General features: G+C 45.5%; 1 protein-coding gene across 1 annotated transcript in view; it reads right to left on the bottom strand.

Moving 5' to 3' along the window:
- CLGN (calmegin) overlaps window positions 1-23,769 on the bottom strand; it is a 337,930-nt gene extending 314,161 nt beyond the window's left edge. The window contains exon 1 of the mRNA XM_086963258.1: window positions 23,654-23,769. The gene's annotated coding sequence lies outside the window, so the exon portion shown is untranslated. The remainder of the gene's footprint in view (window positions 1-23,653) is intronic.
- Window positions 23,770-27,040: the final 3,271 nt, after the last annotated feature.

Here is a 27,040-nt window from a genome sequence, read left to right as displayed (position 1 = left end):
GTGTCTGAAAATGGATCCCAGAGTCCTTCTTGTATTGTACCATTTACAGGCACACATACACCCAGCACATGTATAAAGCATACACATATGGCATAGCATTAGATCCCTCATGTATTGTATCACTGGCAGGTGGACATACACTCAGCACATGCACGCACTGCACAGGACTACATCTTTCATGTATTTTACTGCTCAAAGGCACATATACACCCAGCACATGCACATTGCATACATGTACTGCACAGTACTGCACACTAAACTAATGAAGGCCAAGGGTGAGTTGAGCACACAGCAGCCAAACTTTAAATGAATGAGCCTGTAGGCCTCACTCCATTGACACCAGTGAAAAGGACGTGGTTTAGGCAGTAGCCTTCCACCACTCTGAGGGTAATCTTTTGGGCACAGTTCTATGTCCAACAAGCCCAAAATCTGGGAGACAGTCCTATGTCTTTGCGCACACGCGTGATCCGTATTCACCCATGACAACAAAAATCAGCATTAGGGATCCAGACATCAGATCACTTGGGGCATTCAGGGCAGGGGTGCATATCCATTACCATGAGGAGGACTTTTCCATCCGAACAGCTGCATTATGCCACATTATTTGCCTTTTCTTGCTGCCTAATTTTGTCAACCCTGCCACATAATATGGTCCAATATAAATTAACAAAGGAGAGAGAAAGGGTATTTCACCATGTAGGTGTGGGAGGAACTCCTGGTCCCCTGACCTAGATATAACACAACAAAAAGAGGATTATCCCCTTGAGGTTCGTTACAACCTCTGTTTTATAAGGTGCATAGATTATACCCCAGATTTGGCACAACCTTTGTCCTTAGAAGACCCCTCACTCACCCACCTAGTTGGTGACATGCTTCATCATCGGGGTCCCACCCAGACAGCTGAGTGCCATCTGGGTGTGCTGCGACACCTGACTACAGTGGAGCTGGTTTTGTAGTTTTTTATATGTGCAATTAGACTAAGAACAAGTGTGGTTAAAAGTTGGCCAATGCTACTCACTCAAGGTTATTTATTCTGGAGTGATTGGGCAACGTTAAAATAAAGTATGGGACGCCCTTGCCTGGTTAGGTAGGCTTTTGATGTCAATAAAGTTGTGTATTAAGATGAAAAATATCCGTTAAAATGGTCTACATGTTTCAACCTATGTGTTATTATGAGGTTTTGGTCAGGACCAGAGTGCAGAAATCTGGGTGGTGTACACACGCTGAGGTGTACCCATCCCTAGATTTCGTTGTAATGAACCTCAAGGGGATACTCCTCTTTTTGTTGTGTTACACAATATGGTCCTCCACTGACGCATAGTTCCAGTGGCCCTGGTCAAGAGGAAGCACCACTACTACATTTTAAACCTATTTGAATTTATGAACTTACATTTGAATAGACACCTATCTCCATGCAGGCAGGTATGCACCATTTAATTGTGCACTTGCCTGATCCTATACTTAAGAGCTGCCTTCCTGCTATTCATCTACATATCTTGACATTCTGGAGAAACGGCCACTACAAAGTGCCCGTTTCCACGAAAGCCTTATGCATTACAACGCATGCGGGGTTACCACGAAAGCCTTTACCACGCATACCTTTACTACGGGATACGTAGTAAAGGCATGTGTGGTAAAGGGTAAAATGAGAAAAAGAGGGCTTGGGGGGTCTCCCCCCAAAAATAAAAAAAGTGGGGAAAAAAGGGGGCTTGGGGGGGGGGGTCATGTGAAGTCACATCGAGAAGGGCAGGCAATCAGCGTCGTTTGAGAGGAAACGGAAAGAAACTTTCAGTTCCTCTTTACGATGTACGACGTCACCACGGAAGATGGAGAGGAGACGACGCGAAGAGGTAAGGGGAATTTTAGTATTATAAAAAATATATATAAAAGGATTGAGGGTTAAGGGCAGGGATAAATATAAGAAGGATTGGGGCTGGGGAGTCACGTAGGGGTACAGGGGCGGTGTATAACCTTTACCAAAAGTATGCCCTTACCATGCATGCATTTACAACGAAAATCGTTGTAAAGGTATGCGTGGTAAAGGAATATTCGTGGTAAAGGTTATGCGTTGAAAAAGCATTCCATTGTAACGCATTCGTGGAAAAGGCATGCGTTGCAACGGAAGGCGTTGTAACAACATATAACCGACATTCTGCCCCTGTTGAAACCACCAGTGTCATGTCACAATCTCATGGACAAGGCCACACAGAGATCAATCACCATGCATTACTCCAGATGGTTTCCTTACAGATTCGGACTGCTTGCATGCACTGTCTCTCATCCGAGGACCACAAGCAACCCAGGTCTGTCTCCAGAAGAAGAGGAAGAGCTTAACACTGTCAGTTCCTCAATCTCACTTTTTTATTTTGTTTTATTACAGAGTACAAATCATCGTAATTACAAATGATTACACACATTTAAAATGTCAAAGTAGTAGTATTAACTTTCCGCTTGGTCTCGCTCAAAGTCATTGCAAAGTGCAAAAATCGAAGGTGCAAAATATCTACCAAAATATATTGCACAATTCAATATTGTGTTCAAAGTATTTAGATCATAGAATTACAGGAGTGGTATCTTCGCCGTGGGGGGGTTGCAAAACCCCACTGCTCTGTAAACAGTTAGAAAAGGAAAAATAAAACAATCATAAAGCAGTTATTATCATTTTATTTTTCCGTCCTGGCTCTTTGGTTGGGTCTCTTGGGCCGGCCAAACTGTCATGCGCACTTTGCATGTTCTCCACCGGCTGTATTGCACAGTCTGGGTGGAGAACATGCAGAGGCTCCAAGTCCCTGTTTGAGTGCTGAACCATGGCACACAGATGAATCACAACGCTGTTGTCATAGTGACAGCAGCGTCGTGATTGGCTAGGGGAGCCTAGGAGCTTCCGGCATCGAGGACCGAGAGACGTTGGCCGGCTTGAAATTAAGTGGATCTTATTTTTTTCCACCCACCCTGTTAAGCATCAGCGGCCAATAAGAAGTCATTAGAAACATTGCACTAGGGTCCGATTGCGAGTCATGAGAAATTCTGTGCGGAGATTTCATGTGGATTGAATTAATAGTACTACCAGAACATCTCCATTTAATTCCTGCTACTACAAGTTAAACCCCTCAGAAAGGGAAATAACCGGGCCAACCCAGATTTACTGAGTAAAATTACGCCTAGGAAGTCTAATTCGGTCAATGTAACACTCCTTACTCTGAGCAGGTGGTAAATGTATGGAGAACTCCTGAGTGGAGAGCATGGAAGTTAGGGAGGCGGGAGAAGAAAGGAAAGAAGTTGCATGGCAGTAGGGGTGAATTACACCCACAGGCCTTGGCAGAGGGTCATGCAGGGACCAGGCAATGAGACCAGGTTGCTATATAGCCCACTCCTAAAGTGATTTTACCAGATTGTTTTTTCCAGCCGATAAAATCTGGTCCAGTTTACCTGCACCAGGAAGAACAAGTGAGAGCTTCATCTTATTAGAAATATGTTCCCTGGGACAAAATATTTTCATTTAACATAAGAAGTTCTACTTAATGGTACACTTCAGTAATACCTGGGCATTTCCGCATCAGTCCTTTCTGATTCATATCTGGAGCCTCTCAACTAAACTAAAACCTAAACTATAACATGTTATTTAGGGGGCCAAATGGAATGGAGCTGGTACATCTGGTACATTCAGTATTGTGGAAATGCCCAAGACCATGTAACTATACTATTCTGAGAATGTACGCCCATTGGTTTCCTATTTGCCAACCACAAAATCATCCAAAATAAATTTAAAGTGTTAGTCCTTAGCATCAGAACCTGTCTTACCAGCTTAACGAATGACCACCAAAATGTCCTTGAAGCCCTGCCGAACCATTACTCATGCTTTGCTAGGCCTTGAAATGAGGCCAGCCTTCTGTCGGATATGTTGCTCTGTGGGTTGTGGGAAAGTATGGTCAGTTTTCAGGAAGGTAAGTCTACCCCAGTCACCATTTTATTCACTCAAATGGTTACAGTTGCATTCAACAATCATTACAACTAGTGTTTAAATTGACCTGGTGGGGCCCACCCGCAATCATTTAACGGGACCGGCTCTTAAGTTCCCTCATCCGACTTTCACCCAGAGCAAGAGAGAGAAAAGCACAAAATGGAAAAAGGAGGAGGAAAAGAACGAAAGAAAAACAATGACAATGGGAGAAATCAGGGATGAAAAAAAGCTGCAAGAGTGAGATAACGGGGCTGGGAGTACCAAGTGGTGGATGAAAGAGGTATGAGGTAGAATCAAGAATTGACAGCCTTTGTGTTTGGCACCTCTGATATTCCTCGCACGGGCTTCAGAGCAAATCTTTGGGCCCCAGCACTTAGGGGCAGATTTACAAGCCCCTTGCGCCTCATTTACGCTGCCGTTGCGTCACTTTTGTGACGCAGCAGTGACGCAAATCCTTCGCCATGGTGCGGGGGTACTTACAAAGTGACGCATCTGGGAGATGGGTCACGTTGTAAAGCCCTGCGCCACATGTAGGCGTTCCTGTGCGGGGGGGGCGCGTTCCGGTGCAGGAACGCCTCTTAAAAGTGGCTGAGTGAAATCTACAAGATTTCACTCAGTCACTTTTAGGCCCATGCTGCGTCAAAACCCTGCGCCTGCCTGAAGCAGGTGTAAGGATTGACGCAGCATTAACTAGATAGGGCCCCCAGAGCATTGCTGGAGCTGCGTCGCGCTTGCGACACAACTCCAACAATGCGCCACTTTTAGGGCACAGATGCGTGACACATCTGTGCCGTTTTTGCCCAACGGTGCGCCGCATCCGTGATGGTGGAGCTGTGGCGCACAATAACTGGCGCATCCCTGCTGATTTGCAGGGATGCGCCAGTTATTGTTAATATGCCACTTAGTGTTTTGCAAGTTAATAACTGATTATAGCATGAAGTACTAAAGAACGACTATGGATTAAAAACTAAGCGCACAGTCTCAAGTAAAGTCATAACAATTGTCCAATCATTACCATGTTACTGAGCTAACTTTGGTTTTGCGTAGGTATGCAGCCATTCCATGCTCCTAGGTGTCTCGACTCCATGGATCTAGGGGCCTAGGTACAACCTGTTAATTTATTCTCTGAGGAATGACTGTACACATGGTAACTCTGCTTCCCCGGAGCCGGTCCACACAGGTCTTTGAAATAACTTAAGATCCCATTATACAGTGCACGTTCTTAAGTGGAAATTGTAACAAGGGTGTGTCTAATGCAGCAGCAAGACTAACCAAACTGTTGCTTTATCCCATAATACTGGTCAAACGAGAAATATGCAAAACATGTCTCTCATGTCAGTCACCCCTTGCAACCGATTGATTTAAATCTGTTAAAGTAACTCACATGCTAGGCAGAATTTGCTGCAAGAAGGAGAAACCAAAATCCTGGTTACTATTCGACAGGGGATGGATAGAGAGAAGGTGACTGCTTTTAATGTCCAATAGTTATACCACTTTGACAGTGGCAGCTAGCAGTTTGATGTTATTTTGACTATATTAAAGGGATGGATTTTCATCTTTTACAATATAGGTGTTTTCCAGTTTACCTGTAGGAATTCTGCCCCGGAGGAAGTAAGTAGTATGTCAGTTATGACACTGCTCACTTGCAGCAGGGTCATCAAGTTGGGTTATTTTCCTAATACTTAAGACTTTTGCAACGGCTTGAGTAATAGAAAGAAGTCTATCTAATTTAAAAAACACTTTACTTCTATAAACAGCTATTACTTGACTAGATTCGTGAGGTTCAACTTCTTAACCAAAGAGGAAGTGCCACTGAAATAAAAATTTTATTTCCGGTATATTTAATCAGAAGCAAAACGTTTAGCTATTATTTTAAGAGTCACAGAATGATATAAAGTTCTTTAATGAGAATATTATAGGGTTCCTCTACTTTGATTCTATTCCAGTAGAATGTCTTATATTTCCCTGTTGGCTACACACCAGCGGTTATGCCACAGCTCGGCAACAAGGATAAGTGGGTATGTGACAGACTGGCATTGTACTAAACTGCACCATGAGCAAACATTTATGAAGATAAAATTGAATGTAATACAGGCAGCATGCTAAAAATGTGCATTGTCAGATGTGTATCAGAGAAGTATATAGATTGTGTATAGTAGAGACTTTTAAATTGTGCCTGTATTATTTGTGAATTGAATATTCATGAAATATTTTACCTGATAATGTATTTGAACAAAAAAGTTTTGGGGGATTATTATTAGTAAGATATAGAATTATAGATGGGTAATAGTAAATTACGGAGATTTTTTTCACCAAGGGGTTTTGAGTGACGTCAAATAGACAACAAGAGCGAAGCTCGAGCTGTTTATATTGTCACTCAAGACCCTGGGTTGACAAACATTCCCATAAGTCACTTGTTACCCATCTATAATTTTATGGTATGTATGGCCCCCAAAATCACCTGCCTCTGCCTTCAACTACTGAGCAAATGTGAAAAATAAATACCTTCCCTGCTATCCTTAATCAAAACCCACTACCTTCCCTGCCTTCCTTCCCTCTGCTGCAGCTGTGCTTTCTGCTTCCAGACAAAGCAAACAAGCAGAGCTGCATTGTCAGGCTCTCAGAGAGCCCTGTCACCTGACCTGGAAGGCCTTAAGGACATGTCTTAAATTGATAACCAGTTTTGTTATCAACTGTTGTGATGTCATAGCAAGGAGCTATGGCTTTCAGGAACTGAAATAAACGATATAGGCTCTCTAAAAGAGCCATGCATAACATAAGCTGTATACAATTAATTGTTCATCTGGGGTATGTTATATTCCTAAGAATTTGTTACTATCACTGACACTTAAATACAAAACACTAGAAATTGTTGTTTTTATTATTTTGGGATGAAGCTATAAAAATATTAGCTGAGCCCAAGGAAGCAGCACTGAATTTTTTTCTAGGACAGCTACTCTGAGAGATAATAGAGGTGTGGTATAGTGGGGTGTTTCTCTGCATTCAGTTAGATAAAGTCACTTTTCAGGTACGACTTAATGAATGTTGGGTCTCAAAAGATATTCCTTCTTCAGTATTGTATGCTCCCAGGCTGGCCAGCAGTGCAGAGGAGACACACTGGGAGCTTAATCAGCTATTCTCCCACAGTCCACTATTAACTGGTGTCATACATTTATCAAAATGGGAAGCCAAAAGCAATGGTTTTGTGAGCTCTTTTGTCAGTGCCACAATATGCCACTGTCGCTTAAAAGATGCGATAGTAATCCTTAACAGACCACCATGAACTGGCCTGCCGAGGACCCTTCTAGGAACTATGAATTCATGAGAATTACCGTAACAGTATAGGAAGTGTTTCTCTATACTTGGCCACAACTTCTTGAATGGCCTCCTGGGGATAACAGTCCAATCCAGAATTTGCCAGAGGCAGAACTTTTGTTCGTTACAAGAATGCCTTTGTAAACTTTGAACACATTTTTACCACTGTCCCAGATGCAGAAACTGTTTCCTTTGTTTTCTACGTATCAAAAGATAGTGATGATTAGCATTTATTCCAAAAAAAGGAACAGAGATTAGAGGATATATAGAAATGTGCTCAAGACTGCACACTGAAGTTAAATGAGAAACCCTGGGTTGAAAACAAGTCTTCTGGTTCCAAAAATTACATTTTACACACTGCATCACATTTCATTTGTAGCCTAGCCAGAGATGGTTAGTGTTTCATGGCAATTGGTCCCAAACACCAGGGTAGGTACAAAGATTTTCTTGCGCTGGGCAAAGTGCCATTTTGACCTCCCCATCCCTGCAAAAGAAGTCCATATTTGCTGCTGCCAGGGGACAAACTGGCGCCAGTGGCCCGTGGCACCCTCTGCTACAGTTTAGTACTGTTATATTTCCATGCCACAGGAGCAGCCTTGACACAAATTCTGTAGTAGTGTCCCCTCTTACAGCTAAGACACTCAAAGATACAAACGGAATAGCCAGCTATATGTACTTGGATTTGTCCTCCGCGTTTGATACGTGGATTTGTCCTCCACGTTTGATACGTGGATTTGTCCTCCGCGTTTGATTGCGTGTCTCATGCGAAGCTCTGGACCCTTTTAGGAACAATAGGGGTGGACCCCCCCCTCCTGGATTTCCTAAGGGAGCTATATGGTGAAGCCTCTGCAAGAGTACGCTACGGAACAAAAGGAGAGCTGACTGCGTCATTCAGAGTAGAGTGAGGAGTAAGGCAGGGATGTGTCCTAGCCCCCTTCCTCTTCTACCTGTACACTAACGGATTGGAGGAGATGATGTTAAGGGGGGGGCAGGACCTACCCAGACTGAAAAACCGCATGATCCCCGCACTGCTCTACGCGGATGACGCAGTTATTTTAGCACGCACCCCCATCGAGCTTCAGAAATCCCTATCCAAGTATGCCGATTTTATGGGTGCCTTAGATTTACATATAAATGTAAAAAAAACATTTGTCATGGTAGCGGGCGGACGACGAAAAGCCACAAAGAACATTTATTTAAAAGATCAAAAAATTGAAAAGACCTCACAGTACCCTTATTTGGGCATCATGATTGATGCAAGCCTAAACTGGAAGGCTGCTGTTGAAGCCAGGAGACATCTGTTCAAAAGAGCAATTGTAGCATTGATGAACTTCTCACGGCGACTTGGAAATAGACCACCAGTCGAACTATTAAAGATTTATGCTGCAAAATGCCAAGCTATCGCCCTTTATGGGGCAGGGATTTGGGGACACACAGCCACTGGGTCTTTGCAAATAGAAGAAAACACTTTCATGAGATTCCTTTTATCCACACCAAAATGCTCCTTCATCTATGCTTCTCATATGGAACTGGGAATCCCATATATAGAGACCTGATAAAGATCCAGCCATTGTTACTCTGGAGACGCATCTGGCTGTCGGACAAAAATTTGCTGACTAAAGATATCTTACAGGACACCATGGCACTGGATTGTGCACATAAAATTGCATGGCTTACCTACATCAGACATTTTTTTTCCGGCCTGGGCCTAGAAAAGTATTATTCCACCCCAGAAAAATTAACTGAAATATCTAAGAAAGACCTTAAACAAACAGCGCTGAGCCATCTAGAGTCTCTTAGGCTGACTTTGCTATCGACCAAAAAATCTGTGCTCCACGCAAACATGATACAGCATACCCCCCAAATACAGCTTTATCTGACACTAGAATTTACTGTATATGACAAGATGCTCCTGACAAGGTTCAGATTGAATCTTTTTCACAGACTAGTGGCTTTTCCAGAAAAGAACACTTGGGACTCAGACTTGGTCCTCTGCCCATGTGACGACACATCTCATCAGTCATGTATTCATACAATTTTGTTCTGCAAATATTTTCACACCCATAGAAAAATTTGGCTATTCCCGTTATTAAAATGTTGGGGTTACAGACAGTGTCGCCCGCCATGTTAGCTCTACAGATGTTGGACTCTGAACGTACCTGCTATCATGTACTTAATTTCTTAAAGTGCATTATGAGACATAGGAATAATCTCTAAAAAAAAATCCGATGAGACCTATCAATTTACACCTTGTTTAAGAAATGCACAGGACGCTGGTCATATTATTGTCTTAAAAGTAATAACTTGTTTTTATATAAATATGTATGTATATTGTGATAACTTTTATGGTTTTGCTCTGCTAAAAACCGAATAAAGGAATTATTATTATTATTATTATTATTATTACTGTTATATTTCCATGCCACAGGAGCAGCCTTGACCAAATTCTGTAGTAGTGTCTCCTCTTGCAGCTAAGACACTCAAAGATACAAGCGGAATAGCCAGCTATATGAGGACAGCTGGGCAGGTGTCATCTGGAGAGCTCCTACTTTCAGATATCAAGCTTCTTTTGTTAGAAAAAGCCTTAAACTGAACAAAGCCTCCCCCTCTCTAAGCAACCCTCATCTTATATAAGTAAAGTGATTCTGCTACCACTTAATAAGAAACACTCTGCCCTAGGGTGGCTAGACCAATCTCTGGTCCAGCATCGAGGAGTTCCAGACATCGTTTTGTGCGGGCAGAGGCTTCAGTCCTCCATACAGTGGGGCTAGATGAGCCTTGCAGAACAAAATCCTCAAAAGATATTTCAATGTCTGAGGGCAACTTTCCTAGCAGCTCATGAACCTGCCTTGCAGTGGTGATTGCTTAAAATGTGCAATATTTGCATTAATATGAAGGGCTTCACAGGGCGGTTGATTCACCACAATTTGTTTGTTCATCAGATGCAACTCGGGCTCAATAGAAGATTCTAGAAATATGGAGTGACCGCCCAATATCTTCTGAGATTTCCATACGAGTATTTTGCGGAGGGTGATGTAAGCAACTGTCGGAGATGAAGGGTGATAAGAGTTGAACATGGCTCAGAGGAAAGGTAAGTGGCATGTTGAATTGGGTGGATGCGAGTGTGACTGGATCAAAAGAAGAGCTCAGCCCTGTATAGCACAAACTATTCAACCGCCGCCCCGTTACTGGATCATTCAACAAATCAGAGTCTACACACACACTACCTTGAGAAGCTGTGCGCTGTCTGGCACACAAGCACAACTTGGAAGCACAGTGCCCAACTGAAGGCCTGACATACTTACAGCCAGTGCTTAATTTGTGCAGTGGTTGAGGGTGCTGGGCACTGGCACTGAATTTTGGGGAGCGGGACTTATTTTTCATCATCATCAGACTTTGAACCAGAGCAAGAGAGAGAGAATGGAGAAAATAACAAGAGAATTGCAGCACCAGGAGAATGGTAAAATAGCGTGGAAGAAAGCAGGGATAAAAAATAACCAGAGCTAAAGAAGAGGCAAAAAGTGGAGGATGGTGTGAGAAAAAGGCATGAGGTGGAATCAAAAAGAGGTGGCTGATGGCGGACAAAATGATTGGGTCCCTGAACTTAATCTTATTAGTATTACACACTGAACACTGCTTATAGCCGACCTTGGAGTAAAGCCCCAGGCCCACTTTCATGGGACATGCAAACATGCACATCACAACTGCGTGCAGGCCTAGAGTTGGGAAAGCTGACAGCACAGACAGGAACTTCATTTCCACGTCTCACTGAGGGCATGGTGTCGGGGGGCACCGCTTTACATAGCTGCCTTCGTCACCGAGTCTCGTCCAGTCACACTCTCCCGGGCACCGGTGTGAAACAATGTGTCTTGCACCTGAGGGACAGCGGGGCCCTTGAGGGCTTATAACCCACTCTGGGACGCAGGAACGCAAGCAGTGTACCACAGACACTTCACCTCCTCCCTATCAACAGACACAGGAAAATATAGCCTTCAAGTCGCCAGTAACTTTCCATTTGTAAGTAATTGTTCACAGACGACAATTTTTAATGCCGAGGAAAGAAGCACGATCTATTGAGCACTGGCAGGTTGAAGGGGGAAAGTGACTCTGTAGAACAATAAAACAAGCATTGGTCTAGTGATGCGCGGGCGCAACAGCATGAAAAAAAGTAAAAGTGAAGTGCGGGCGCGAGCAGGAGTTGTGTGCGCGCGCGAAACAGCACGAAAAAAGTGAAAGTGAAGTGCGGGCACGAACAGGAGTTGTGAGCGCGCGTGCGCGAAAGTGAAAGAGATCGCGCGCGCTTGTGCGCGTAACAGCAAGCTGGTGGCTGCCTTTGGTAGCACTTGAAAAACCAGCTTACTAAATTTCTTGCCAGACTAGCTCATGCGCTGGCTCTAGCGAGACTAAAAAGGAAGAAAACTCTCGCTCTTTAAATTCTTTTAATGTCAAAATCAGCGTTGAGCAAGAAATGTTTGTGGCAGAATTTAATTGACAAGAACAAATGTCATATGTGGCAACCGGTGACAGACCACTAAGCGCCACTCCCCTAATAGTCTCTACAGTAAGCAGTGAGAACACACATAAATAGGTGAAAGAAAGGCTGCATGTGTTAGAATGAATGAGGACGTAAGAACATACCTCTATACACCTACTGTTTTAACCTGTTTTGGAGGGAATAAATCTAGAACTATGTTATCTGAACTGAAACCTTTTAATTTCTGGTGGTTATTGGTAATTTACACCTCCATATCCTTTCAAGGACAACATTTGATTTAAATTTGGGGTCACTTTAATCCAGACCTGGACATTATACAATGTTAAACTTCCTCAAAATCACAAAAGCAATGTAAATATTACCTTTAAAGCAGGATTCTCTCTTATCTAAATAAGGACCAGGAAGAATATTTCATTTCGCTCGCAGAATTGGAGAAATTTAGTGACTCTTGTGGTACTATTGTAACACGGAGTTCCTGCCAAATTCCGCCAATTGCCGTATTGCAGGATTTTTTTGTTCGTTCGAGCAACACAATGACAACAGGAACAACATGAGGCTCCAGAATGGGAGTTGGCGCGCACAAGCTAGATTTAGCGTCCCCTAATGTGATTTTGGGTCGCTAGGAGGACTTCCTATGCAATTTTCTAACACAGGAGGTCGCAAGTGGTCGCGGTCAGATGGCTGCTTCTTAAGTAGATTTTCTTCTCAAGAAGCAGCAAAACTATCTGGCCGGCCCGTGCCCTTGGTATTCTTCAGCACAGAACACACTACTGGCGGTAAACTGCAGTGCAACATGTATTTTTCCACCTTTTTGGCAGAATTCCCCGGAATCTCGCAGAGTTTTTATGTAACCCTACAGAGTGAAGTTCCACGAGTTCGGCCCAGGCCTAATGTAAAGATTCAAACTTAAAATGTGTGTTCTTTATTCAAACCAAAAAAGACAAACCCTTGGTGAAAAATGTCCCTCTAAATACTTATTGGAAGGAAGCTGCCTAAGAAGCAATTGTGATTTCCAATCGCTGAAAAACGTTCAGCATGGTGGACGCACAGCCAATTGACAGCACTTCCCACCACAGTCACATAAAAGAAAATCTTAATAGCTTTTAATCAGCTTTCAAACATATGATGCTGTGAGTTGTCTACAGCAGTGACAACAAAAACATGAAAAAATAATGAGAAATGCAAGTATTCAGAAAAATAAACTTATGAGGACAAACATTTAGGGGTCAATTAACCAAAACAGACAATTTCATGCTCACTGGGTACACCAGATATATGCCCACATAAGCTCACAATAGTTCAATTAGCAGTAGAGAAGAATCCACTAAAATACATCATCATATAATCCCTGTATAACATGACAGGGAATTTTTGAAGTTTTAGAAAAGACTGCAAGCATGTATTTAATGTGCAGGGTAGTCTTCCGAAATATTTTCATAGGATTGACCAGACCAGTTTATTTGAGTTTCATTTTGGACCAGAGAAAAGTTCCATACAAGGCTTTGGAGCATGGGTACTCACAAACTTTCTCTCTGGGGCCAAATTGACAGTGTGTTTTTTGGCCGAGGGCCGCACCGGTGGCGGCGGGGTCAGTGGGGGAGGGGGCCGGGGCTAGAGCAAAAACAATCTGTGACCATGAGGTTGAACACAGGCCCCTGCAGCGGACGTTTTCGTCCACTGAGCCACCAGACTCAGCATACACACATCTTTCTCTCTCTTCTCTCTCTCTCTCTCTCTCTCTCTCTGTCTCCCTCTCTCTATCGTTCCCTCCCTCTTTCTGTCTCCCTCCCTCTCTCTCTGTGTCTCCCTCCCTCTCTCTATCTCTCTCTTGCTCTCTCTCCCTCTCTTTCCCTCCCTCTCTCCCTCTCTCTCTCTGTCTCCCTCTGTCTCCTTCTGTCTCTCTCCCTCTGTCTCCCTCCCTCTCTCTCCCTCTCCCTCCCTCCCTCTGTATCCCTCTGTCTCTCTCCCTTTGTCTCCCCCTCTCTCTGTCTCCCTCCCTCTGTCACCCTCCCTCTGTCTGTCTGTCTGTCTGTCTGTCTGCCTCTGTCTATCTTCCTCTGTCTGTCTCCCTCTCTCTCCCTCTGTCTCTCCCTGACTCACTCCATCTGTCTCCCTCTGCCTCCCTCTCTCTCTGTCTCCCTCACTCTCTGTCTCTCTCCCTCTCCCTCCCTCTGTCACCCTTTGTCTCCCTCCCTCTCCCTCCCTCTCTCTCCCTCTGTCTCCCTCTACCTCTCTGCCTCTCTATCTCTGCCTCTGTCTGTCCCTGTCCCTGTCTCCGTCCCTCTCTCTCTCCCGCTGTCTCCCTCTACCTCTCTGCCTCTCTATCTCTGCCTCTATCTGTCTGTCTGTCCCTGTCTCCCGCTCTGTCTCTCTGTCTATGTCTATCTCTGCCTGTATCTGTCTGCCCCTGTCCCTGTTTCTGCCTCTATCTGTCTGTCCATGTCTCTGTCTCCCTCCTTCTCTCCCTGTCTCCCTCCCTCTCTCTCTCTGTCTCCCTCCCTCTCTCTCTCTCTATCTCTCTCTCTCTCTCCCTCTTGCCCCCTTTCCCCCCTCTCTCTCTCACTGTCTCCCTCTGTCTCACTAACTCTGTCTGTCACCCTCTGTCTCCCTCTCTCTGTCTCCCTCTGTCTCCCTCTCTCTGTCTCCCTCTGTTTCACTTCCTCTGTCTGTCTCCCTCTCTCTCCCTGTCTTCCTCCCTCTCTCTCCCTCTGTCTCCCTCCCTCTGTCTCCGTCTGTCTCCCTCCCTGTCTCCGTCTGTCTCCCTCCCTCTGTCTCCCTCCCTCTGTTTCCCTTTGTCTCTGTCCCTCTGTCTCCCTCCCTCTGTCTCCGTCCCTCTGTCTACGTCTCTCTGTCTCCCTCCCTCTGTCTCTGACCCTCTATCTCTCTCCCTCTGTCTCCCTCCCTCTTTCTCCATCTCTCTCTCACTCTCTCTCCCCCTCTCTCTCTCTCTCCCCCTCTCTCTCTCTCTCTCCCTCTGCCTCCTCCTGTCTCTGTCTCCCTTCCTCTGTCTCCCTCTCTCTCTGTCTCCCTCTGTCTCCCTCCCTCTGTCTGTCGCCCTCTGTCTCCCTCTCTGTCTCCCTCTGTCTCCGTCCCTCTGTCTCCCTCCTTCTGTCTCCCTCGCTCTCTCTCTCCCTCACTCTCTCTCTCCCTTCCTCTCTCTATCCCTCTGTCTATCTCCCTCTCTGTCTCTCTCTCTCTCTGACTCCCTCCCTCTGTCTCCCTCCCTCTGTCTTCCTTCCTCCGTCTCCCTCTGTCTGTCTCCCTCTGTCTGTCACCCTCTGTCTGTCACCCTCAGTCACCTCACCCCAGCTTCCCAGCCACACACACAGCTGCACCGAGTACTTCACAGGTCCCTTTACTTGTTAATGAGGCTTTGTTGTGAATCGCCCGGCCCCCATAGAGCAGAGTGTCTCGGAGTCCGCGCTGCTGCTGCGGTGTTTGCTGACACTCTTTAATTAAATTCTTTTAAAACACAGGTACAATGTCTGCAAGGTCCGCGGGACAGCAAGGAAGGCTTGCTGGGCCACTATGAGCACCCATGCTCTGGAGGAATGCAATCCTGCCGCAAACGCAACACAGCAAGATATAGATTTCCTACCGTACTTAAGCACCAGGCGCGGCCCATAAGAGCGGAGGGGTGAAGGGATTTGACATACGACGACAAGGGAAACTTAAAATTAAAAAAATTATATGTTTTATTTTTTTAAATTTAAGTTTCCCTCGTTGTCGTGTGTCGAATATATCCTCCACCCTCCCCTCCCCCCCTCTTACCTGCAGGGGTCGCACCTGATGATCAGGCATGTTTTCAGGAGGTACATGGAGGTACCTGTTGTTGTAAGGATTGAGATACAGAACTGGGCTCTATGGCAGGAGAAACACTCCGTGTGCCCCGAGCTCTAGAGGCAATTTAGTGGTAGCAGTGATATGATTCCAGTAGCAGTACTGGTCTATTTAACTGCTGCCTGCTAGTGACCTACTGGCCTCTACTGTCCTTTTAAATTGATCTGCTCGTCTGCTGCAACCAGGTCCTGTGCCATTCATGTGGGTCATTGTTGCTCCATGTGTACCCAATTTAGTGTGTGCAGAAAATGTGTGTTTGAAGTGTTTGAATCACAGGTGGCCATATTTAAACTAGGATACAATTTGTATTTACTACTACATTCTAGTGGCAACTAAGATGGAGGGATCTTCCTGAATATTTTAGGTATCCTTTGTAGTGGGGTGGATTGAGAAGTGTTAAGGAAAGAGATAGAGGGCATATTTGAAGCAAGGGAGTGTCCCTCTGCCCTTTCATGGACATTGTTCTCTAAAAATGTTACTTCCCACAGGTAAAGCTGACCAACTTCCCAGCAGAGATACTGCGTGAGGGAGATGTTGCTCAAAAGAAGTGAAAGAAGGAACCTAGGTGTAACTAGCTGAAGAGAAGGAAACCCAAGGGACCAAGAGATGTCGCTAAAGTGTGCCCCGACTCCATTACCCTTGGACGTATCTTGGGCACTTAAGTCTACTCAACACGGGTGTGGAATTTCTATAGCTAACTGCACAGGGAATAAAGTTTTGTGTCAGCAGGTTTTCAGGTTTATTTTGTCCTTTGGACAAGTAGGCCCAACCCCCAGCAGCACAAACCAATTTACAGTATCACATTATGGAGCAAGAAAGGGGAATGTCTGCAGTTGTGGTAATATTGGTGTTCATATATTAACGCTGTTCGAACTTGTATTTATGGTTCAATAATGCAAAGCCTTTATTATTATTATGTTGTAAGCTCGGTCTGTACTACTGAGAGTGGTTCCAGTAAACAGAAGTGTACAAACGTTTGCAAAGTTTAACAATATGAGGCTACATTTAATGCTCCCAGAATGCTCTCTGATTATATGCAAGTATTTGCAAAAGTTTATAAGCAAGATTAATGAATATTTGCTTTCAAAATGAAATGTTCACAAAAAAACGCAACTACAAAAAAAGCCTTGCTAAACTACTGTGAAATTTAAGGTATCATTTCTTTGAGGCATCATTTAGTAGAATGAGTTGAGGTATGCTAGTGTTGCCCAAAAATTCATAATAGAAAATCTGTGTAACCAGTTGCAAAAAGATGTCAGTGGATAATTGCAATGATGGAAAGGCCAACATAAGGAACTAAGGGGCACAGGCATCAAACCATTTTGCAATTGCAAACAGTGTGAATCGCAAAATTCGTCTGTTTGCTATCTCAAAATGGCCTTTTCAGATGCATATACCTTTTTTGCAATTCACAATTAGGAAATCACAACTTTTTGCGATTCCCTTAATTGCAAATGCAGTTAAGGAATCGCAAATTGCAATTCCCTAAATGCCATGCATCATGTATTTGCAAATTGCGTTTTCGCAATTTGGAATCGCAAATTACCATCAACTTCATGTTGATGGTAATTTGCAATTCCGTTGAAAAATGCAAAACAATGCATTGTTTAAAGTGCATTGTGGTGCCCACACATGCCCTTAGGGTATGTGTGTGCACCACAAGTGCATACCTACCTTTTTTTGGGGGGTGCATCAGGGTGGCCTTTTGACCCCCTTGCACCATTCAAATTGCATGCGCAATTTGCGAGTACCTATTTGGTACTTGCACATTGCATATGCAATCCTATTCATTCCGACGGGCCTCTAGGCCATAGGAATGAATAGGAAGTAACTCCTTAATTGCGAATCACAATTTGTGAGTCGCAATTTAGGAATGTGTAGGAATCGCAATTCCTTTTGTGGTTCCTACATGCATATGGAATTGCGATTCCTTAAATTTCGAAATTTAGGAATCGTAACTCCTTTCTATGATGCATGTGGCTGTAAGTATTCACCTGGGGTGAACACCTAGCTGTTTGGGTTTTGAGTTTGTTTCTGAGCCCGGGGAAGATTCCTGAACCACCAGATCCACTGAGGTGTGACACTGGAACCAACTCACTGCTTTTATGACTTGTTTTGGCCCTGCCTCTGCGCACCTGATTTCTGCACAGCCTGAGAGACCTGCACTGGCTCCCCGTCAACAAGAGAATCACATTCCGACTTCTCACCCACGCTCACAAGGCTCTCCACGACCTGGGCCCCAGGTACCTCAACAACCGCCTGACCTTCTACACTCCCACCCGCCAGCTTCGCTCAACCAGCCACGCCCTCGCCGTCGTTACACGCATCCGAAGAGCCACCATGGGAGGAAGATCCTTCTCCTACCTGGCAGCCAAGACATGGAACTCCCTCCCCATCCACCTCCGTCAGACCCAAGACCACCTCTCCTTCAGGAAGCAACTCAAGACCTGGCTGTTCGAGCAGTAGCACCCCCCCTCCCCAAGCGCCTTGAGACCCCCGGGTGAGTAGCGCGCTATATAAATTTCTTGATTGATTGATTGATTGCACAGCACCACTGAATTGAGCCACATACCAGCTCGCTGGATCTGGGCAAAACCTCTGCTCTCTGGATGCAGGTATTGTTTGGTGCACAATGTGCGAGTACCACTGCCTCGCCGAAGGCCAAATGTACAATGCAAAAGGTAATGTGTGCTACATTTTTGTTTATTTTATTTTATTTAATGTGATTTTATATAGCGCAAACATTACTCAAAGGTGTCAGAGCGCTTTACAAAAGAACCAGTTGCGTTACATAAGGACTTTGGATTACATGAGTTACATAGGAGATATAAAAAGAAAAAAAATGCAAATGTTGAAGTGGAGTGAAAGGAGGGAAACATTGCAAATGTACAAGTTGTAAAGTCACTCAAGGAAGAGATACAAAGAGATAAACTCTAAAATCACATAGGAATGGTACTAAGTACAAAGGTCTCCTACATGTACTAGTGGTTAGAGTTATATATACAAGTGGAGTGAAAGGAGCCCGGTGTGGGGCTCAACCTAAATGTAAATGTAAATGTGTGTGTCTTGTAAAGCGCACTGCTACCCGGAGGCGTCCTGGCGCTATAGACCGCTGGGGAACCCGTCCTGGCTTTCCCTGTGAGAAGTTCCTTCCTGGGTATCTCCAAGGTGAAGCCAGGAATCCCCGGCGTTGGTGGAGGGCCGTTGTGGAGATGAGGCAAGCTAATACCCAGAGTTGCCAAGTGTGATCCCTGGTTAGAGTAGGCACCGAGGCGAGAATTATCGAGTCCGCTGACCCTGGTTCACGACCCTGCCGCGTCGGGAATTGAAACCCTGGTCGCGGGCCGTCCTCTGCTTCTGGGTCTGCCACCTCTAATCAGTGAGCCACACCACACCACACCACACCACTCCACTCCACTCCACTTAATAAATAGCTACTAAACTTATATAGCTCTCTAAACTCTCTAATGCATTTACAGTGGGAATCTTTAATAATACCAAAGGGGAACGATGTGGCACAAGGAGCACCCTACAAGGTTGTCCCACAAGAGTAGCCTAGGCTAGCTGATTAAAGAGTATTATTTGTACCCGCTGTAATTCACTGCTTCTAAACCATTTAGTATTATATTGTGTGAAATCTGAACTACTTAATTCAAAAGAAAAAGCACTTGCTGCACATTCATAACTTGTGTTATTTTGTAGACTTGCCAACTCACATGGTGCCACCATGTATTGCACGGTATAAGCTTCCTTCATACGGTCACCTGCTGAAGAGACGATATCACACTGTGGCAGGCAACGCGAGCTGGCAACTCCTGCACTCCTTTGGTTTCCACCTCGTCTTCGAAGGCTATAAGCTTACAATTTCCATTAAGGGGTGTGAAAACACCCCAGCAAGGGACATCGGCAGCAACCTCAGCAACGTTTATTTGCTTTTTTGAGGGTGGATGAAGGTTGATGGGGGAGGATCAGAGTGGGGAGCTGAAGAGTCGTTCGGGCAGTTCTCCACATCCTTACCCAAGGAAAAGTCTCCTTATCACAAAGTATATTTTATTTTCAAGTTGGCAGTCTGTATTTGGTGTATTGAGTTCTGAGTCCACAGAAGGAGCCCCACAGCAATGTAGGGATCTGGCACAATGTTTCAATAATAAAATTCTTAACATATATACCACTTTTCCACCTCCTCAACAGAAGGAAAAATCAAACCCCAAAAAGGTCAATGTGTCGGAGAAACTAAATTATCTGGACGACATCCCAATCATGGATATGACTACCCTTGACTAACTCTTTGCAAAAGTCAAATCAGGATCTCCAGGTGACCCGGCACCTGCACACATGCTGAGTAAGGTAAAGGAAACTATCCTCCCAGTGCTCCTGGAAATTCTTAATCTGTCTTTAACTACTGCAACAGCACCAGTGAGATGGAAACACATTATGGTGAAAGCACTCATAAAAAAACCTAACTTGAATCCTGAAAACTGGAGTAACTACCGGCCGGTATCACTACTTCCCTTAGTTAGTAAAATCCTGGAACAACTCGCAAATATGGCTCTGTCCAAATACCTGGAATCCCATGAGATCTTACACATCTCCCAGACAGGCTTCCGACCTAACCATGGGACGGAAACTGCACTCCTAACAGAAATGGAGGAATCCAGGAATGAGCTGGATCTAGGAGGGACAGTGGCAATTATCTTGCTGGATCTAAGTGCTGCATTTGATACGGTAAATCACGGCATCTTATTGGACAGACTTAAAGAGGTAGGAGTAGTAGGGAATGCTCTCTCGTGGCTTAAATCCTCCTGACAGATAGAACTTTCCAAGTATTCGAAGGCAGGCAACATCAAGAAAGATCCCACTTACTTGTGGGGTCCCGCAGGGCTCGTCGTTATGCCCCGCCCGTTTTAATGTGTACCTCAGACCACTGGCCTAGCTAGTTCTTCCTTATGGAGCTCAGATAGTCACATACGCCGATGACACCCAATTGGTGGTAGCCCTCAATCATCCAGAGAGGAGCTCTATTGACCTGGAAACCTGCCTGGAACAGGAGGCCATCTGGATGGATCAATTCTACCTCAGGCTTAATGGGGACAAGACTGAGCTAATGATCCTCGGAAAAAAAGTAGAGGCACATTCAAATATAAACTGGACAAACTGCCTGGGCCTACCCCCTACTCCCAAAGATAGGATAAAAAGCTTAGGAATCTGGCTCGACAGCTCTCTCAAACTTGACCACCAAGCGGTACAAGTAGCAGCCACCTGCTTTGGTATCCTAAGACAACTAAGAAAGATACTACCATTACTCCCAGAAACCGCACGCAGAACCATGGTACAATCACTGATACTCCCCCGGCTGGATTATTGTAACTCATTATACCTAGGAACTCCTAGCACCACAATAAGAAAGTTACAAGTAGTGCAGAACTCCGCGGCCAGACTACTACACAAAACTCCCCAAAAACAATCAGCGAAACCAGCAATAAAAGCACTACACTGGCTGCCCATAGCAGAACGCATAAGGTTTAAATCCCTCTGTATTGGGCACAAGATTCTCTGGGGCACAGGCCCTAAAATCAATCACTCTCTTTTAACGTTCCACCAACCTATGCATAATCTAAGATCTGCCAACCTCTTTCAAGCCAGGGTACCAAAAACGAGGAGGGTACGATCAGGTGGACGCATGTTTTACTACAATGCCTCCATTTTATGGAATTCTCTCCCGCCCCAGCTTAGATCCACACCACATCACCTTACATTCAGGAAACAGCTAAAAATGTGGCTATTCCAGAACTTGTGGTAAAGACCCTAAACTGTCTGTTGTTGCTCAGCGCTGGAATGCCTAAGAGTAGCCTGGCGCTTAACAAGAATTAATTAATAATAATAATAATAATAATAATAATAATAATAATAACACCACACTGTCTTTCCTGAGGGGCAAGTGCTGAAAATCGCACACTTGATGCTCTATTTTGTGCTAAACAATTAGGTTAAGCCCCAGGACATCGGTGATAAAATGGGGACTTGGGAGGAAGTGGACCACAGGGAGGAATGCCCTGGGGGGACATTGGGAAGGTGGTAAAGTCTAGCGACTGTTATTTAGAGTTGGGGTATATTAGAGTCCATCGTAGCCTAAAGATATATGAGGCTGTGTTTGGGCTAGCTGCCACCATTTTAGGTATAGGTGATCTGGTGACTGATGGCAGGGAGTCATTAGTGGTGATTGTTTTGCGTTTTGCTGTTTTATTGCGTGTTTCCCATTTCCACAGTTTAAAGCTAGTTTATTGGCTGATACATGGCATGTGCTGAGGCAAAGATTGCGAAGGCAATGTGGCTCCATGCCTCAATTTGATTGTGGGTGGTGAGCACAGGTTATCTGCGGCCTGGATGACTCGACGGGTGTCCAATGGCATGGCCGTGGCGGTGATCACTTGTTCACCCCTTTACAAACTGTAGACAGCGTTGGCAGGAATGGAGAGGATGAGTACTAGGAGCCGTACTGCTACGAGGCTAGCAGTCCTGAGAGGTATAGGAAAGGGTAGGGGCTCCGTGGTGGGGAGGGCTGGGCCACAAGCGCCTGCAGCCTCTGTAATGGAGGCAGGGCTGCAGAGCGTGGTAATAAAGGGGGTAGGTGAGTGGACATTGATGCAGTGCAGTGTTCTGACTGTGCAGGCTGCACATATATGGGGCCGCTGCCAAAGGCCTCCAAATGAAGTGGAAACATTTCTTGGGAACAGCCCGTGGGAGATGATAGCGGCAAAAGCGCAGGTTTTGGGAGGGGGTAGCAGAGAGGTATACTGAGGGCCCGTAGATATTGGGTCTCCCAAGTGGGAACACTGGTGGAAGGGGCAGGGGCACCAACTGAGCAAGAGCAGGAATCATGGCCGGGGCAATGAGAGTGTCTCCACAGGGCCCAGCAGGGGCTGCGTGCATTCTGGGCAGTGGGGTGTCCTTGGAAGGAGAGGGGAACAGGGGTGGGGAGAGGGCATGCCAAAGTGCTGGGCAGAGACAGTTGTGTTCTGACAGTAGAGAGCCGGGATTAGAGAGGGTGAGGGGCACGTCTGCTCTTTTGACAGCTATGTTGGAATGGAGTGGGGACGAAGATAAAGGGGAGCAGGAAGGGCAAGTGGCTGAGGAGTAGAGGGGTGTTATTTGGGGGGCGGGGGCAAAAGCTTAAGCCAGAACAAGGCATATGGTTCCCGAAGTGGACGAGAATCGGGCACCAGTACACCAGTCCTGCCATCTTGTTTGCAGGTTGAGGTGCGTCACATGTTTACGGACTTGTGCACTAAGGTGAAGTGATGGCAGGGCCCAGCAAGGTTTGTGATGTGCACCTGTTTCAATAAAGCGTTTTTTTTTCACACAATGAAAGTGGTCTGTGCTGCGCCTCTCTCCAAAAGCTCTGATTATCACAAGATGAATCTAGCTCTACCCTGGGATTCGTGAAAAAGTTCCCCTATTTATTATTTTAATCTCAAACATTGTAGAGTTGTCTATTGGGCAGGTGTTACTATCAACTTGAGAAAAGCAGCTGAAAATCATATTACCTATTGCTGGAGTGGCAACTGTGTCTGTGACTTGTCAGATGTCGCGGGTAGGAGATGCTCTTGGCAGTGTAGTATTTTTGCCCCTGTGCTATTGTTTTTTGTTTAGTTTATTTATCGATTGTGAAATCTTTAAGACTGTTTCCATACATCTATTTAAAGACACCACACGAAGATCTGTGGTGACGTTTGACCTAACATTCAGTAAAAATAAATAACCAGTTTTACTTTTTCATCCTTTGCACTTGAATACATCCCTCTAGTATGTTATCTCAAAGTTCTTGGTCACGGAGCGCTGTGAGGAGCGTAGACTCTCTGGCTCTCTCGGCAGATGCTACGGTGCGGGAGCGCGCCTTCCTCCCTCTCTTCCCTTGCCCAGGCAAGAAGCAGAGCACAGCCACACCCGCGAGCCCTGCTTGGAGCGTAGCGCCCACTCCATCCTGGCGCTGACCCTCACTCAGTACATCGTTACGGCAGCCATGCAGTTGTGGGTACACTCACCTGCGGGGGTCAGGCGATGATGTCAGCTCGGTTCTTAGCGCGCGATGCAGTTCCTGAGCCGCGGATGCTCCCGCTCGCGCCTCCGGGTACCATCGAAGTTCAGCCTCTCACCTATAGTGACAGCAGCTGCTGCGCAGGCGCCCGCCACACCCGCACCCCGCCCAGCACGAGAGTCCCACGGGCACAGTGTGACCTGCAGAGTCCAACCCATTCGGACTGTAACTGGAAGAAAGCCATGAAGACGCGTGAGGGGTGGGGGTGGTGATTCAACTCTTGTTCGAAACGTATACTGTTTTAGTCACGGAAAAAACTGTGCAATCAGAGCGTTTACAATGTGCTTTCCTTTCAATGGGATAATTTGTATCAATTGACAGCTTCTTTCCTTCCTCCACAAATATTTCGTGTTTGAAATAGTGTTGATGCTAGAGTGGTAGCGGGAAAGTGTGCCACCTAGCCTAAGTCTGTGGCCAGCAGTGCAAGGAGCAGATCTGGTGCTAGACAAGCAGGGCTTTAAGTGGGGAAAAAAACTAGGGGGGTGCTCTAAAAGGGTCGTGGCAAATTTCTTATAGGGGTGTGGCCTATCCGAGTAGGGGCGTGGTCTAAATCAAGATAACTAGCATTGTGTGCTTAAGAAAATCATGAAGTCGCATCCAGCAAAGGATAATAAAGTAGGCAAAAAAGTACATTTATAAAGTATAAGCCATAAAATATCAAACACTTTGAAAAAAAAAGGGATTCGACAAATGGGATCTCATAGGCATCTCTCACATAGGTGATCAGTGGGAAAAATCAGACATTAACAGCCTGATTCATGAAGCAAAATTGCGCTCGCAATAGCTGCGAAAATGCTATCGCGGGCGCAATTTCCCTAATCGGTATTCACCACGAAAATAGCGAAATCGCTAACACAGAATTGCGAAATCGCAAAAAGAATCGCAGAATCCCGGCAGTAGACCATTTGCGAATCGGAAATAGCGAGAAATCACGGATTCTGCGAAAAAAATAGCGAATTCGCAATATCCTCGCAATCGGGATTCATGAAAAATCGCAATTAGCGAAAAAAACCAAAATCGCAGTTTGCAAGGTGCAATTTAAGGACAACCCAAAGCAGGTGGTAACCATCAAACCCATAGTAAAAAAAAAATTGAAAACCCGTTGGCCAATCTGAGGTGCCGGGTTTTTAGAGACCCGGTGGTGCCAGGGGACCACACCCGAAGACCTCTAGGTTCTCCCTGTTCTGGACTTACAGAAACACAGAGTCTTCTAGATGAAGTCAGTGATCGAGTTTTATTGGCTGCAACCAAGTAACATGCGTCCTAGAAGTACGACAACACGGGCCGTAAGTTCTCAGGAGACTGTTCGTTTTTACAGAACCAGATTTCTCCTTATATACATAAATAACAGCTGCAGGCAAGAATTCTTAAGTTTACGATATGGCAATACAAATATTTCCACAATAATACAAAGAGCGAAGTCATGCTGGTCAGCACATATTTCAGATGTCCAGTTTGTGATGGATTACCCCGCCAGATCCAGAACTCCCATCAGATATCGATGAAATGCCAATAAGGTCGAGCACCCTCCCATCATAAAACGGGTCATAAAGAAGAATCATGGACAGGTGTGTGTGTGTATGGAAACAGGGTCTGTATGTAGTGAAGGGTTTATGACATGTTGTGCCTTGATGATATCTGGCTCGGCCACTGGGCGAGGAGCTGCCCAAACAGGCTTGGCTGGAGGCAGTGGAGTCAGCTCGGCCAGGTCATGGGGAAGTCAGCTACGGTGGACGTGTCCTTTCAGATCAAACTCGGTTTTAATCAATTGACTATATGAGGGCAAGTCATAAGATGGATGCCGTTTACAAAATGGAGTCTGCGGGTTCGAGACGCAAATCAAGATTTGAGGGTGTTAGCATCATTTAATCATGACGCAAATGCATAGGGATGATGTCCTAATCATTACCGGTTCGTAGATACCAAATTCGTCATGATACAACGGTATTTTATAACACGAGTGTTGGACCCCGAGGCTGGTGAAACAGAAGGGTCCAGAATTTCAGTACCACAGACCCTCCTTTTGCCCTCATATTAGGCAATAACTCACGCTAGTCAGAGTCCAAATCTGTATTGATGAATTCACGGAGATGCTGCTGTAGCTTCATTCTGTTGCTCAGTTCGTCCCTTGGCACAGGCTTCCTTACACATGAAGTGGCGCAGAGGCCACATATTGCAGGAGCGCACTGTACAAACAGGCAGAACATAAACAGAACGGCTAAGATCACCCCAATGAAGATCAGAGTTTTCCATCCCCAGGCAGAGATCAGTTCCCAGAACCACCCTAGCAGAGACCAATCCCCTTTCTCTGTGTGAAGGGAATCAGAGATTTTGTGTAATTTGGAGATGGCCTGGTACACTGTCGGAGCATTATCGGGATGAAAATGCAGCAACTAGATTGGATCACTCTACATACACCACCACGGTCTGCAAGTATGACATCCAGGGCAACCCGGTTTTGAAGGGTCATAAGTCGATCCGACTGAAGCTCAGCTGTCAAGTTGCTAAGGGCACCGGCCGTTTCAGTCACGGCGGACTCAACTATTCTCGTTAATTGGCGAATGTTCCTGCTGTTCACCATAGGCCCCCAAAATGGCAGAAAACCCTTTGCGAAGTCTCCAAATTCTTGACCCGCAGTGTCGTCTTGACTCACAACACCCCTAACTGTCCTTGTCCGGTGGTAATCTGCCCCGGCCGTGTAGGTGGGTGGCAGCAGAAACAAGATAAAACATGTGCCCGAGAAGTCAGAGGGCAACCATGTGTAGGCTTTGTCATGGCAGACAAAACAGGTGCCTTTAGCCGCCAAGAATGGAGGGGAAGTTCGGGAGGCAAACACATATGTTTCTGTGCATACGCTTTTCCCCAACTGTGCTCTGGGATCCCTGCCAATACCTTGCAGACATAAGTGACCACGGTGGGGTACTACCCAGACTGGGGAGGATTTCTTTGATTTCTGGTTCTCACTCAGGGAAATCCCATACTTGGTGATGTTCCATCTACTGTATGGTGTAAACTCATCTTTGGGAGTGGCTCTAACTGTGTCGATGTCTCTACTCATATTTCGGATTCCTGCCACTAGCGCCTTATTGTTTAAGTTCTCCCCTCGAACGTATGGTTCAAGGGAAAACAGGAACATGGTCTGGAAAACCCACACAGAACCGAAGTAACTAAATGGCAGGACAAAGTAAGGGATGCCCTTATCCGTAGTGTGTGGCATGAGTCCGCATATCCAACAGTTCGTAGTGTTCATCACAGATTGGTGCTGGTGGAGGAGTTGGACAAATGAGTTGTTTACGAATTCTAGTCTTCTGGCAGACTCGTGTTCAGGTAGTGG

The sequence above is a fragment of the Lissotriton vulgaris genome, chromosome 3_1, assembly GCF_964263255.1.
Source record: "Lissotriton vulgaris chromosome 3_1, aLisVul1.2, whole genome shotgun sequence".
Taxonomy (NCBI): Eukaryota; Metazoa; Chordata; class Amphibia; order Caudata; family Salamandridae; genus Lissotriton; species Lissotriton vulgaris.
Note: the sequence above shows the minus strand (reverse complement) of the source record. Positions and strands in the feature narration are given on the sequence as shown.